Source organism: Cupressus sempervirens, chromosome 10 (assembly GCF_028749045.1).
Source record: "Cupressus sempervirens isolate cs-2001-9-10 chromosome 10, ASM2874904v1, whole genome shotgun sequence".
NCBI lineage: Eukaryota > Viridiplantae > Streptophyta > Pinopsida > Cupressales > Cupressaceae > Cupressus > Cupressus sempervirens.
In genome coordinates this window covers 175,179,794-175,194,607 of record NC_143127.1, presented here as the reverse complement: position 1 = coordinate 175,194,607, position 14,814 = coordinate 175,179,794, and the positions used below count along the sequence as shown (strand labels likewise).

The 14,814-nt window shown below is 35.1% G+C and overlaps 1 pseudogene; it reads right to left on the bottom strand.

Annotated features, from left to right (window-relative positions):
- Window positions 1-707: 707 nt before the first annotated feature.
- LOC149533202 (aspartic proteinase nepenthesin-1-like) lies at window positions 708-1,831 on the bottom strand (annotated as a pseudogene).
- Window positions 1,832-14,814: the final 12,983 nt, after the last annotated feature.

Here is a 14,814-nt window from a genome sequence, read left to right as displayed (position 1 = left end):
ATGTGATTTGGGTGAGGTTAATTAACCTCTACAAAATTAACCAAGAATGGCTTGAAACTTAGACCTCACACCTTCTGAGAGGAAGATTGAATAATTAATCTTTGCTGATCTCCTCTTCCTTCAATTTTGCCTCTGTTTCTTCTTGCATATCCGGCAACCATCGTAATCCTTGAAACCACGTTTCATTCAAGCATTTCATTAAATACTTTTCAAGCATCCACGAAGCTTCCCATTAATCTCCCATTGATTACTCTGGAAAATTCTCTGCACTTTAACACCCTTAAATCTGCCATCAACTATATCCATTTCATTAATGTCCTTCACATTCATAATCCATCGTAAAAGAATAGATGTTGATATATTGGGAGCACAACTCATAATGTCAATGAAACTAGCAACTAAGATTTGAACATAAGGCAACTTCTCCAACCACATCGGGCTCTGAATTCTCTCTATATCTATCAAACACTCCTCGGCTTTAATTAATTGTATGAAGAGAGACCTTCCAGATTAAGTGTTGTCAGTTGAACATATCCACTTATGTCAAGAACTTTGAGTTCTAGTATTATATCTGTGGATTGATAACAGAAGATGGAGCATGGATTTGTCACAACCCCAAGAAAGCTAAGGTGTTTACGGGTTTTGTGGAGCTTATGGAGTCTGCTTCACCCAAGAAAATGTTCAACTATGTAGCTGTGCCAAAGGATTCAAGCCAAGACAGAAAAAGACTCACTCTAAGCAAAGGCGAAGCACCAAAGATCAGGACCGGCCTCAAGGGAAAAAAAAAAAAAAAAAATTCTCCAGAGGAAGATTCATGTCAATGCCTCCCTGGGAATGGAAAGTAATAGAGGGAAATCTCAAAGGCCTTGTTCCGTAGCACAGATCCAGAGGTATAGGAGGCCCCTTCAAGGGCTTCAAGCCCACAATCTTTTTAATGGCCCTTTTCAGCGGCCTGTAAATGGATCTCACAGAGTAAGTCAGAGTTGTTCCACTGTCAATGATCACTCCTCCATTGCCGCCATGTTTGACCTTAAATGCCCTCAATGGAATCGGAAGGGCTTCACTAGAAATGGTCACACCAGTCATGGGAATGTACCAGAGGGAAGGATTCAAGCCGTTTTGCACCAATCTCAGAGTATGCCCTCCCGTGAAATCAGCTGCCTGGCCCAAAAAAAGAGGGCTTGTTAGTTTATGGGGAGAGTTAATGGGCAGCAAGCAATATGAGAATTTATACGAGATCTTGGGACCCAATTGGGAAAGCAGCGACAATGGGCCTCTTCCCAATGGTGAATGTCTCGTAGGCAAGAACACCGGCTGTAAAAGTTGAATCTGCATAGGAGTAAGTGTATTGGCATCCTTGGAGGCACCGGAGGCCGAATGGCTCCAGGGCTAGGCAGAATTGATCCTCGCAGGGGAGACGTTTGTATGTGATTGATTTCCTTAGATCGAAAAGCGACCTCCTCTGTTTTATGCATATCCGGCAGGGTTTGCATTGTGTCCAGATCAGATCGCTACCTGTGTCAATTATGGCCTTCATTCTCACTCCCAGTGTTCCTACTGTAAGAGACATCAGGACTTCTCCATCCCCAACATGAACTTGTGTTCGAATCCCCATAGTGAGGTTCTCGATTCGTGTCTGGCTTCGAAACACGACGGATCTGATTCGATCCAGAAGACCCAAGTGATTGTCCCTTTGATTCATATGTACCCTGAATCCCAATCCCCCTTTTTCAATCGAGGAATCGTTTATGAGCATGGAATTGGAAGAACCCATTGTGGAGGTTAATTGGAGAATCAACATCAATTTGAATCTCATTCCCCCCATTTTCATAATCGGCCTGAGCTTGAAGCGTTGAAGATCTTTACGGCGATGATCTCGTCGCTTGACAAGATGCCTCTGTAAACAGACCCGTAGCTGCAGGTGCCGATTAAATTATCCTGACTGTAGTTCCCTGTTGCTCTTTTGAGTTCTTCCATGGAGATCTTTAGATTTCTCGCTATTTTCATAATAGTTCGAGATGAGGTATGAGGTGCTCTTTTCAGAATGTAGATCCAGATTATCCAGATCACAAGCCCTATGAAAATTAATGCTCCAGCTATGCCTACTGATGCACCGATCAGTATTGTGTTTCTGTGTTTCTTGTGTTGCTTTAAGGTTTTTGATGAACAGGCATTCAATCCCGAACAATTACTGCACAATCCTGGATTTCCAAGGAAGGATGGCTTGTTCATCTTCTGATTGAACCAGAATAGGGGACTTGGCCTGTGAAATTGTTATTTGATAGGCTCAAGATTTCGAGCATTTCAAGCTTGGCAATGGAGGTGGATCACACATTTTGAAACTATCTCCGCATCTCGCTCCACTCGCTGGCCTTTACATCGGTTAAGCTTCACCTAATTTATCTGTTTCTTCATCGTGCCCGCCAAGTTGTTGCGCTCTTTCCGCCTTCACATAGCCGCTCATCAAAATAATAAAATATTTTGATATCACTTTCGCCTTTGCTCACTCTCCATATTCGTTTCAAACTCCAAGTCCACTGTTCACATGGATTATCAATTGCCAAGGAAGGCCATTCGATAACACTATGTTGGGAAGATAAACAACCCACGTGATATGCTATGTCAGCCCAAACTTGAGACGTGGATGTTTGGATGATTCAAACATGAGCTTGAATTGGTTAGCCCTGTTCCAAAGCCGTTAAACTGGCACATGCACAGAGGACACTAGCAAAGCTAGACTGGTTCAGTTTCCAACCTGCCTAATACATTCGACAGAACTGCTCTAAGGCCGCTTTGCTGTTTTCACTCTTACAGAATCCTTCAATCATAGAATTCCATGAGACTATGTCTTGATTCTACACCTCTTCAAACAGTTTTTGTGCTTCACCCATTCTTCCACTCTGAGCGTAGCCTATATTTAGAGCATTCCATTTTCGTCAAATATTTGGCGTGCTTTTATTGCTTCTTCAAAAACGTCCTTATCTTGCACTTGGTGAAGACAACAGTTTGCACATGATCAGATTATTTTATGTTCCAATCCAATTCCTTCATAAAGTCGGGCTCCCATTTACATTTTTGACTTCTCATGGAAGAATTTCAAACAGGTTAGTAACCGTCTCGAAGAGGTTAAGAAATACATATTTTTGGTGGCTATCATTAACCTATTGAAGAGGTTAGGAAAAACATATTTTTAGTGGTTAATATTAACCTTTTACTTGGAGGTTAAGAAAGACACATTTTTGGTGGTTAACATTAACCTATCGAGAAGTTAAAGGTTAAGAAATACGCATTTTTGAAGGTTAAAATTAACCTCTTAAGAATTTAAAGGTTAAGAAATACGCGTTTTTGAAGGTAATCATTAACCTTTAATATATTGATGCTCAGAAGCTGGATCTCAATGATCTCAAGTGCTGTGCGGAGCTGAGAACGAGCCGGAGACACGAAGGCTTAAAGACTTGCAAATTTCAAAGGTAGAATGGCCAATTTGATGTTTAAAACTAGGCAAGTTTTAAAAATTAACAAAGGCTTATAAAATTTAAAGAATTTTATAACCGGGCAACACATTTGCACTCTCCACAATCTTGTTAGTGTTAGTATTCAAACACTTATATGCTTTACTTCTAGTGGAGTATCCAAGGAATATGCCTTCATCACTCTTTGCATCAAACTTGCCATTTCTAGAATCTTTAAGAATATAACATCTACAACTAAATACTTTGAAATGTTTTACACTAGGTGAGTGACCATACCATAATTCAAAGGGTGTTGCATTTGTACCTTTTTTGACTTGAATTCGATTCAGGGTGTACACAACTATACTTACAACTTCTCTCTAGTACTTTAGAACAACATTTTTCTCCATCATTAATGTTCTAGAATAGTCTATTACTAATCTATTTCTTATTTTTGCAATGCCATTCTATGGGGGAGTTCTAGGTATTGATATTTGTCTCTTGATTCCTTTATCATTGCAAAATGTCTCAAATTCTTTTGATGTGAACTCTCCTTTATCTGATCTCAAGCACTTTAGAATCTTTCATATTTCCTTCTCAACCTTGGTCAAATACCACTTAAACATTTGAAATACATCAGATTTTTTTTTTAAGAACATGGCAGATATCATCCTAGAGTAGTCATCCACAAACAACATTATGTATCTATCTCCTTGGTAGCTTTGCACTTCTATTGGGCCACATAAATTAGTATGCACTAACTATAGTACTTCTTTGGAAGTGTAGATTTTTCTTTTGAAACTTGACTTGGTCATCTTTCCTAGTTGACATTGTTTGCACATTGTATTTTCAAGGCTTCTTTAGCTTAGGCAAGCCTCTAACTTTCTTCATTTTATTGATGCTAATCAAATTATCAAAGTTGACATGACATAGCCTTTTATGCCATAGCCACACATCATCAAATCTAACAATAAGATAGGCTACATCTTCCATATCTAGGTAAAATAGATTACTCCTAATTTGGTCTCCTTTTCCTATCAAATTTCTATTAGTGTCATAGATTTTGGCAATTTTGTTTCCAAATTCTACTTTGCAACCTGTATTGCCTAATTGTGACACACTTAGCAAATTGTAGTTCAATCCTTCAAAAGAATATGCATTATCACATGAAATATTCTCTATAAGCTTAATAGATCCTTTTCCTTTGATTAGACATGGAGCATCATTTTCAAATCTAACACTATTTCCATCATACCGAGTAAAGGTAATAAACTTACTTTTGTCTCCTATCATGTGATGTGAGCATCCACTATCTATGATCCATTTGTCATTCTTGTTCACACAAGTTACTAGTGTTGTTTCCTTGTATTCATTTGACTCAACCCTCATGGCTACATAGACTACTTCATCATCATTTTCATTAGAATTTTCTTCTTCAACAATGTAGCACTTTTTGCCTTTGTCTTTGTAATCTCTGTTATCATCTTCTCTTCTATTCTTGTTCTTGTTACCTTCTCTGAAGTTATTTTTCTGTGTGCATCTTGCAGTAATATGTCCTACTTTGTTGCAATTAAAACAAATGATAGGAATCTTACCCTTGAATTTACCTTTACCTTTGTGAAATCTTCTGGCCAATAGTGCTTCCAATTGTTCCACATCTTCTTCATCTGTGCTACTATCACTAGATGCACATTTTACCTTTTTCTTATTCTTCTTTGGTTTCACCTCCTTAGTATCTTTCATTGATAGGTTGGACTTGAAACCAGATTCAAGGTTCTCAGGTCTGTAGTTATCAAAGTTGGACAACTCAAATGTAGTGAGTCTTCCCATTATACCTTCAAGAGTTAGTTGGTTTCCTGGTACACATCTTAATTCTTGTATGGCTGAAACTCTAATAGCATAGATGGGAAGAAAGGTTCTTAAGATTTTTCTATTAATAGTATCATCATCTAAATGACTACCCAAATTTCTTATTTCACTTACTACATTCATTCTAGAGGCATATTGAGCAGTGTTCTCACCTTCCTCCATTTTCATGTCATCAAACTTTCCTCTGAGGTTTCTCATTTTGCTCTTTGAACATCCTAATCTCCTCCATAAATATTAGTCAAGGGTTTCCACATCTTGAATGTAGAGTCACATCCCTAGATGTAATCAAATTCAGCAGAGTTAAGGGCAAAGGCAATCTCCAGCATTGCCTAATTGTGCTCCTTCTTTTTCTTCATATCTTCTGCAGTGGGTATAGCTGGATCAACATGTTCTACTTCAATTGAGGTTTGTGCATGGTCACCTATTGATCCAAGGTGTAGCTTCATTAACCTTTTCCATGTAGTGAAGTTATCTCTGTTGAGCTTGGGAACTTCTCTCTTGGACATCTTGATCTTCCTGCTTCTAGTACCTTTAAACTAAATCAGCAGATGGCTCTAATACCAATTGTTATAAATGCTTTAGAATAACTAAGAGGGGGGTGAATTATTTATTCAAGATCCAAATGTCCTAATAAAAACTTTTTCACCAAGTAAAGTGAGCCCATTAAACTATTCATGTATCCAAGCTTAAACTTTTCCTACTTAGCAAGTTATTGTAAAATCTACATGCAAAAAATAACACATGAAGAATCAAGACATAACATAGTGATTTATGTGGAAACCCAATTTGGCAAAAGCCACTAGTAACATGCTACTCAATTCTCACTCTTCTAAAGTGATTCCCTATGAAAGGCCTACCCTGTTAAAGGCTACAACACACTATTAAATGTGACCTAGTTCAAGGATTTTAACCACCCTATTAGAAGTGGGTTTGGTTAGAGGACTTTAGAACATTCACTTAGAATGCCACCCTATTAAAGGATTTACAAATGGCTATTAAACCAACCTAAGTCCATATGATTTTACCCTAACTGATACAATTGTTAGAGAGTAACAACAAGGGCTTTTGACCTGATACAACTCACAACTTAACTTGCAGATTTCAGATCTCGATTCAGCTCACACATTTTCTTGGTTATCAGTCTCTACAACTTTGACAACTTTTCCTCCTTTCAAGCTTCATCTCATTGAGTCTCCATGCTTGATGCACCAATGCAATCTCCTATCTAGCCACTTATCAAAGCAGAGTCTTAGTGCTCTATTCTTTCTTCTTGATGCTTTCTCCTTGACATCCTTAAAAAACTTCACAACTTGGCACCTTAGTAATTCTTGCTTCGTGACTTGTGACTCCTTAAATAGAAGTTTGGAATACTCTTCCTGCTTGAATCTTCCCACTCTTAATATTGATTTGAATGGATTAGGTAGGATTCAATGAATCTATCCCTTATCTTGTTCCTTCTATAAACATTATGAAGAATCCTCTCGAATTCACCCAAAAATGGTTTACCTAAAATTTTCTACTTCCAACTCATCATCCTTATCCTCCATCTCGTTCATAAAATTCAAGGTAACAAATTTTTCAGCTTAGATCTGGAAAATCTTTGACTTTTCAAATAATGTAGTAGCTCAACCCTATTGAAATTCTAGTGCTTGGCACATACTATGTTACTTAGCACCAACTACATTTTATTGATGCTCAACATCTACTGTGGATTCAATTGGCATCAACTAAATTTTACTGATGCTTGACACCTATTACTTACTCAGCACCTAAACTTTCTTGGCTCCTTCTGTTTCACTCGGCACAGACTAGATTTTGCATTTTCTTGGCACTTACTGAAAAATTTTCTCGGCATGAACTAGCTTTCTCAGCACTCATTAATGAACTTAGTCAAGCTCTGCAAACAACTTTGTTACAACTTATTCTTCCAGAATTTCTAAGTGTAGCCAACATCTATATCTTCAAGTATACTGTAAATTTATCATTGTCTTAACTAATCCTTATTCTTCATTACAAAACCATAACTCAACCTTTCCCTTAGGTGCTTTTGTTACATCTCATTGATTAAATCGTCTTCATCAATCAACTAAGTGATAGTACTTGGATCTTATAAGAAATTTTCATTCTAGCAAATAGCAGGTTTGACATCAGTGAAAAAAAAATGATTGAAAACATTCTTTATCAATAATTTACCTCTTTGCAAACAATATTCTTTCTTCAATAATGATCTTTTCAATCAGATTTCCAACACATCAATCATTGTATTGCTTGTCAAAGAGAGTGAAAAAGACACTATGATAATAGAAGATGTTCACATTGATGAAGAAGATGCACATAGGTTGAGCTATCTAGAGAAGGGTAATGTATCCTATATTCATTTAACCACACCTAATGATCCAATCTTGCAACAAGTAAATGGCTATCCTAAGATAGGTGAGGCACCAATTCAAGTTGTTGATCTTAATGTACATATTCAACAAATTCAATAACAACTCCAACAATCATCTTAGACCAAAACATTGCTAATAGATGCTAAGGAACTAGAGAAAGAAGAAGAATCCACTAAGGTACAAGAAGAGGACAAGAAAGAGAAAGAAAAAGACAAGGAATCTAAGGTAGATTAGTCTACCATAGGTTAGCAAGGACCACAAGTCTCAGGACCTCTATCAAAGGGAAATAAAGAGACTAGGCCTAAATAAAAAGAGAAGGATGAGAATAAACAAGTTGATACATTACAAGTAGTGTCAAGTGTGGGAGATCACACTCTTCCCCAAGAAACTATAGATTCTACATCTACACAATAGGTGCAAATTCCTCAAATAAAAAACTTACCAAGTACTATTGTTGCTACCTCTAGTACTAAGGAAAAAAGTAGATCAAGTGGTGAAATCTCTTCACACACTCAAGCCTTAGCTATGCTGAGCAACAACACACCCAAGAAGAGTAAAGAAAAGAAGAAAAAGATGAGCTCTCTATGTAAATCTATTACCTTGGATGAAGTTATTGAACTACTAATTGGAATTTGAAGAATATTTCATTTGAACAAATTGTTATATTACAAGATATTTTTGCAAGTGTTGCATGACATTGATGATATTTTTTATGATGCATTTGACATTCATCATATTGACGAACAACCCATACAATTTCTTAGCTAATGAAAATTGTTGACAAGATAAATACAAAGGATATAGAGACCAATAAAAATCTAATGGCCTGGTCAAAAAATAGGTTTCAAAAAAGTCATTAAGAAGGGCTCTATTGAAATTGTATTAAGGAAGGTTGAAATATCAATACTTGTATAGAACCTAGAAGAACTTTTGAAGAAAATCCAAGATCTATACAATATTCTTTGTGATGTACCCAGATTCACTAATGAAATCCAAGCTAACATTCAGAAGATTGAGGGAGACTTAAACTATTCAGGTAATACTATTTCTCAATCTATTGGATCCAGTTTGATGAATTACAATAGTTTATTGTTTGCACAAGGGAGGTTAGTCAAGATACAAAAATTAGATGGTTGAATGAGGTTTAAAGTTGTCTCCATACAATCTATTTTAATACCTCATTTGGAGGTGATGTAATGTGAGTTAGCTTCAACAGATGATTTGGCACAAAAATATCATAATCTTTCTATTGTTGGTAGCCTCATTGACTTAGTTGCAAAGATGGAGATCAAGATTCAAGTTTTGAAATTAGTTACAACTACATGGGATCATGCCCTAGCCATGATCATCTGAATGAACAAGAAATTTAATGACAAGTACGGTTTGATTCCATCCTACCAACCTCAACAACAAACATGAGTATCAAAAACAAGGGGGGAAGAAGAAGAATTGGGAAAATGTTGTAAAGAAGGTAATTCAAAGAATAAATAGATCAAAGGTATGAAAAAGCTACATTAAACAAATTTAAGTCATGCAATATATGTAATATATATGAGTATGTTGTAAAATTTTTGTAGTCCTATATGGCTTGAATCATAGACATAAGGGGAGTATTATCATTTTTGTATTGTACTGTAAAGATGTAATCATGACAAAGTGCTTTTGGCACTAATGTCAAAGTGGGAGATTGTTGATTTTTTTAGTCATTTTTGTCTGTTATTGTCAAAAATTTAGCAATTTAAAAGGTAATGTTGGTCAGTCATCACTATAACCAAGTTACTCTATATAGGTATAGGTCAATTTATGTATTTGTTAGATTTGTAAATAATCATGTATATGTCAAGCTTTATAGGAGCTAAGCAAGTTTATGGTCACTGTGTGTCCCTATGGAAGTAGAGTTATTCAATGTATAATGAATGTTGAATAAAGAAAAGTTAATATGTGTCAATTTATACAAAAGATGCCAAGCTAGTAGAGTTTGAGCATCAACGGGAAAAATAGTTATGACTGAGCATCAGGAACCATATATGCCAAGTAACATGTTTGGAAAAAGAATGTTTGGAATGACACAAAATATGAGATAAACCATTTTGGCTAACATGAAGATGACATTTAATGATTGTACAGTTTGTTACAAAGGTGATTACACATTTTGGCATGGATTAGTGATCCCTATGAAGGAAAGTTAGCCAATTATATCAAGAGGAAAAAAGAGGAGCATACACATTGTTGATTTATGTTACATAGAAAATTCTATAGATGGCTATTTAAGGGAAAATCCAACCCCTATTCTATGTGATGCAATGTAATACTAAAGTGTATGCGTAAAGTACAAAGTTGTCACCTTTCAAGGTAATTTATCAAAATAATTGAGTTTGAATATTTTTATACAAAAAATCAATTTTTTTCAAACATATGATCTAGGTAATTTCATTCTAGTTAAGTTATATATGTTGTCAAACATTTACAATTGGAAATTTTTGTTAAATGCATGTTTTATACTAGTTTGTGTCCAATTACTAAAGAAATAAAATTATTTCAAAAAAATTGATGTTTTAATACATCTTACTCTTTTTAATGATATTTTTTTAATAACACATAAAAATCATTTTATAGAGCTCAAAGCTAAGAATATTCTCATATAGAGATTATGGAGTTTTACTTAGATATAGTATATATATTATAATTAGAAAATACTACAAGTATGTATTTTAACACTCGAGAAGATGTTAATTTTAAGAAAGAAAAAAAATAGTAAGTCTTATAAAAAAATTTAAAAGCATATGACATTCTAGAGGAGAGAGTCATCTTTCAAAATGTATAATATTTCTTTTGGTTAGAATAGATTTATTTTTAAAAATGTGGTGGGAGATTAAAACTATCAATTTCAAGTGAATTGAAATTTTAATTGTTATAAAAGAGAAAATATAGGTCAAAAGATATTTTTTATTTTTTATTGGTGTGTTGGAAATAATTCTTCAATTGTATGTTGTCATTGATGTTATACAAATGTCAATATTACCTAAGAAATCAAGAACTTGTAGTATTAACCAAGCATATTCAGTGTTAACCAAGGAGTCATGCAATGAAGGGTATTTAGTGTTAACTGAGCAGTCAGGCAGTGAAGGATATCTAGCTTGTAATATTAACTAAGTGGTTTGGCATCAAAAGAATTCTAGTGTTAACCAAGTGATCAATCTCAGTATTGACTAAGTGTCAATAGATTACACTTGTCTATTAATTAATTGATTAAGGCCAACTATTTAGATGTTTAATGATTATTTGAAAGGGTATTCAAGTCAACTTGTCAAAGCTTATGATATATTAGAAAGGTCAAGTAGTGAGGAGAATGTGTAAGTGAATAATGTGGAATAAGATGGAGATGTGATCGAAGGTAAAGGCAAACTAGGAAAGTGTGGAATATAAGATGCAAAGAATATTCTAATTAGTAAGGATCTAGAAGTCAAGCCATAATAGAGATAGGAATTTGCAAATGAAGTTGCTTCATAAATTAGGTCAAATTATTGTTACCTTCTAACCATTCTAGCAGTGAATAAATCTGTTAAACGAGTTCACTTAAAAGTCATATTGTAGAACCTTTAACAAGGTGACATTTATAAATTTAAGTTTTTGAAGACCTAAACCAAGCCACTCCTAATAGGGAAATCTAAATCCTCTAATAGGGTCAATACTTAACAATACATGCATTATAACCTTTAATAGAGTTGGATCCTAATAGGGCTCACTTCGGAAGAGTGAATAATATTGTAACTAGTTGCATGGTGGTTTTTCCAAATTGGGTTTCCATGTTAAATATTGGTTTCATCTATGTTCACATTATTTTCTTCATGCTTTATATTTATGCAACTAAGTTACTAAAGGTTAAAATAGATTAATATTTATAAAAACTACTTTGTTAACTGAATTATAGTAATAACTTAGTTTTAACTAAGCTAGACAAGAATTGATTTATCAGTGAAACTTTTGATTTGACATCTAGGGACAAGGAATTTTTTTTTTTGGTAACTGATTCACCCCTCCCCTCTCAGTTACTCTCTTCATTTCCAAAAAATTGTATGAGAACATTTGGTGCTTGCAGGAAAAGTTTCAAGGATCGAAGCTAAAGATCAAGATGTCATACAGAAGTGAGATTCCTAAGCTTAGTAGAGAAAACTTTTTAGCATGGTAGGATTTAATGAAGCTACAACTTTCAAGCATTGGAGATACTAGTCTATTCTACTTGAAAAAAACAAATATGTGCCACCACCTAAACCTATGACTATGGAATGGATGAAAGAGGCAAAGGATCATAATATAATGATGATTGATATAACTTCTTCTCTCAACTATTCATAATTTGATAAGGTTGAAGATTATCCTACTATATTTGAAATGTGGTAAAAACTATAGAAAGTCTATGGAGGTGATAAAAATGTGCAAAGAGCCAAGGCATAAAGTTTAAATGTTAGCCTCAGAATGGTTTTGACATTTGAGTGCCAACACACTTAACCACTTTCTACATTGAAGCCGAGTCAGAATTCCAACAGGTGTCGAATGATCTTCAGGTGCTGAGAAATCTTTAAGTGCCAAGTGACTACAAGTGTCAAGCATGATACAAGTTCCAAGTAATATTTAGGTGTCGAGTCATAGATGATGCCGAGCAGGATAGAATCACTATAGTAGCTGAGTGAGCTAGCTTCTTATATGTGCTGAGCATTAGGAATTAGTAAGTGCTGAGTAACATAGAATGCATATATGAGTTCGAAAAGGCACAAACTCGTATGTAAACCATTTTTATGGCCGACATATGATGAATCTCTAAGGATCTAAGTGATAAGATTGAATCTTTTGTATTTCCTATGCAATCTACATACAACCAATAAGAAAAATGGTGAAGGCATGCAACCAATAATAAAAGTGCAAGGAATGAGTGGGAAACAGAGATTCAATATGGATCATAGATCCATATCTAACCCTAAGTCTTCGAATATCTTTATAAGGAAGATGAAATCTCATTGTATTTTGAGATGGATGGAAGAGTGTATGGGAAAACTATAGTGGAGTTCAAAGTGAAGAGTAAAAAGACTTAGAGAAAAAGAGAAGCAATTAGATATTTAGTTGATCAGAACAAAGAAAGGAATACGAAAAGATATCAAATTTTAGAGAATCAATATCAGAGAAAGCAGATCAAGTGCCTGAATTCAGCAATCAAGGATTGTAAGCTATTAGGTTTATTATACCTAATACTCTCTAGCAATTGTATTAGAAAGGAAATCCTATGTTGTTGATAGGTTAGCTTAACAACTAGGTTGTAGATCCTTTGAAGAGGTGATTAAATCCTTTAACAGGGTAACACTTCATGTAAAGTGTTTGTAAATCCTTTAACCAGGTCACTATTGACACAATGTAAAGCCTTTAATAGGGCAGGCCTTTCACAAGGCAGACCATCAAAAGTGGTCAAAACAATTATTGCTGCAATAATTTTTGTTGGTATCATCCCCACCCCAGTTTTACCTTCTTATTCCTGGAGGGTTTCTGGGTCACCAAAATCTCAAGTGTTATGTGGTGATGCATGTTTTTTTTTCATGGTTGTTTGATATGTTTAGGCAATTTACTTTCAGTTAAAAATTTTAATGGTTAAAGTGCAATACTTCTGATTCACCCCCCCTCTTAGAAGCATTCTTCCCATTTGAATATTCCAACAATTGGTATCAGAACTAAGTTCTCTCAAAAAGAAGCCTAACATCTTGGAGGAAAAGATCTAAAGATGGAAGTTTTCAAACTTGAAAAGATCATTGAGAACCAAGTGATAGATGTGCATCTCACTCTACACAAGGTAGAGGAAGCTAGAGAGGAATTAAGAAAATCCTTGTAAAGAAGAAAGGAGACAGCCATAGCTGAAAATGATATAAACTACAAGGAGATTGATACCACACAAGTGTTTTCCAATGGAGACACTAAAGAGTTTGATGTAGCAATCGCATAATTGATGGAGAAAAAAAAAAGTTCAAGTAGAAGAAATAAGATCTCTCAAGATGGAACATGAATCACAGGCCATAATGTTATGTGAAATCACTAAACAAAAGAAAAGAGCGGTTGAGGATAGAGTCATGATGGAAGATGACAAAAGGAATCTTGCAAACAGACTTGAGGAAAAATGTATTGAATTAACAAGGATCTCAAACATGCAGATGGATACACTTGCCCAAATGATGAACCTTCATCATGAAATGAATATGAAAGATATTGAGATCTCTACTTTGAGGATGCAGAATGAACAATTGCAAAATGAATTGAATAGATAAAAAGAGATAGTAGAGAATCTCAACAAGTCAAGTGAAGCAATCAAGTACTTTGAATAGTTGCTGAAATTCCCAAGATCAGCCCATGATACATCAGGACTTGGATACAACACCATTGAAGTTGGGGAATCATCAAAGAGTGTTGAGAAAAGAAGTGACAAAGGTAAGGATTCCAAACCCACTTGTCATTACTGTAATAAAAAGGGGCATAATGCTAATGTGTGCAGGAGTAGAAGAATCAATCAACCAAACACACCCAAAAGAAAGGGTTACTATCACAAGTGCAACATGCAAGGACATAACACGAGATTGCAGGACCAAAGTCACAAGGACACAAAGATTTGATGGAAATTGCCATAATTGCAAGAAATATGGACATAGAGCCTTTGAATGCAGATTAAATCCTATGTGGACATCAAATCAACTAGCAAATACAAAAGGCAATGGAAATCATTACTGTTGGGATTACAACACCAGGTATAGCTATCACTATTGTCAAGAATATGGACATATACCCCAGAACTACATAAGAACACATTTCAAGGGGAACTATAAAAGATGGTTGAACCAAACTACTTGCTTCAGTTGCTTGAAAACTAGACATGTTAGCAGGAATCATCCAACAAAGACCAAAGCACCAAAAATTGAGGCCAACAAAAGAAAAGAAAAGACTGATGTTGAAAAAATAAGAGGGCAAATGAATAAGACTTGGAAGAAGAAAGATGAGTGCAACACATCAAGTGAAGGGATCACTTCACCCAATGGGTCAAATGATCACACTTCATCAAACTAAGCATGAGA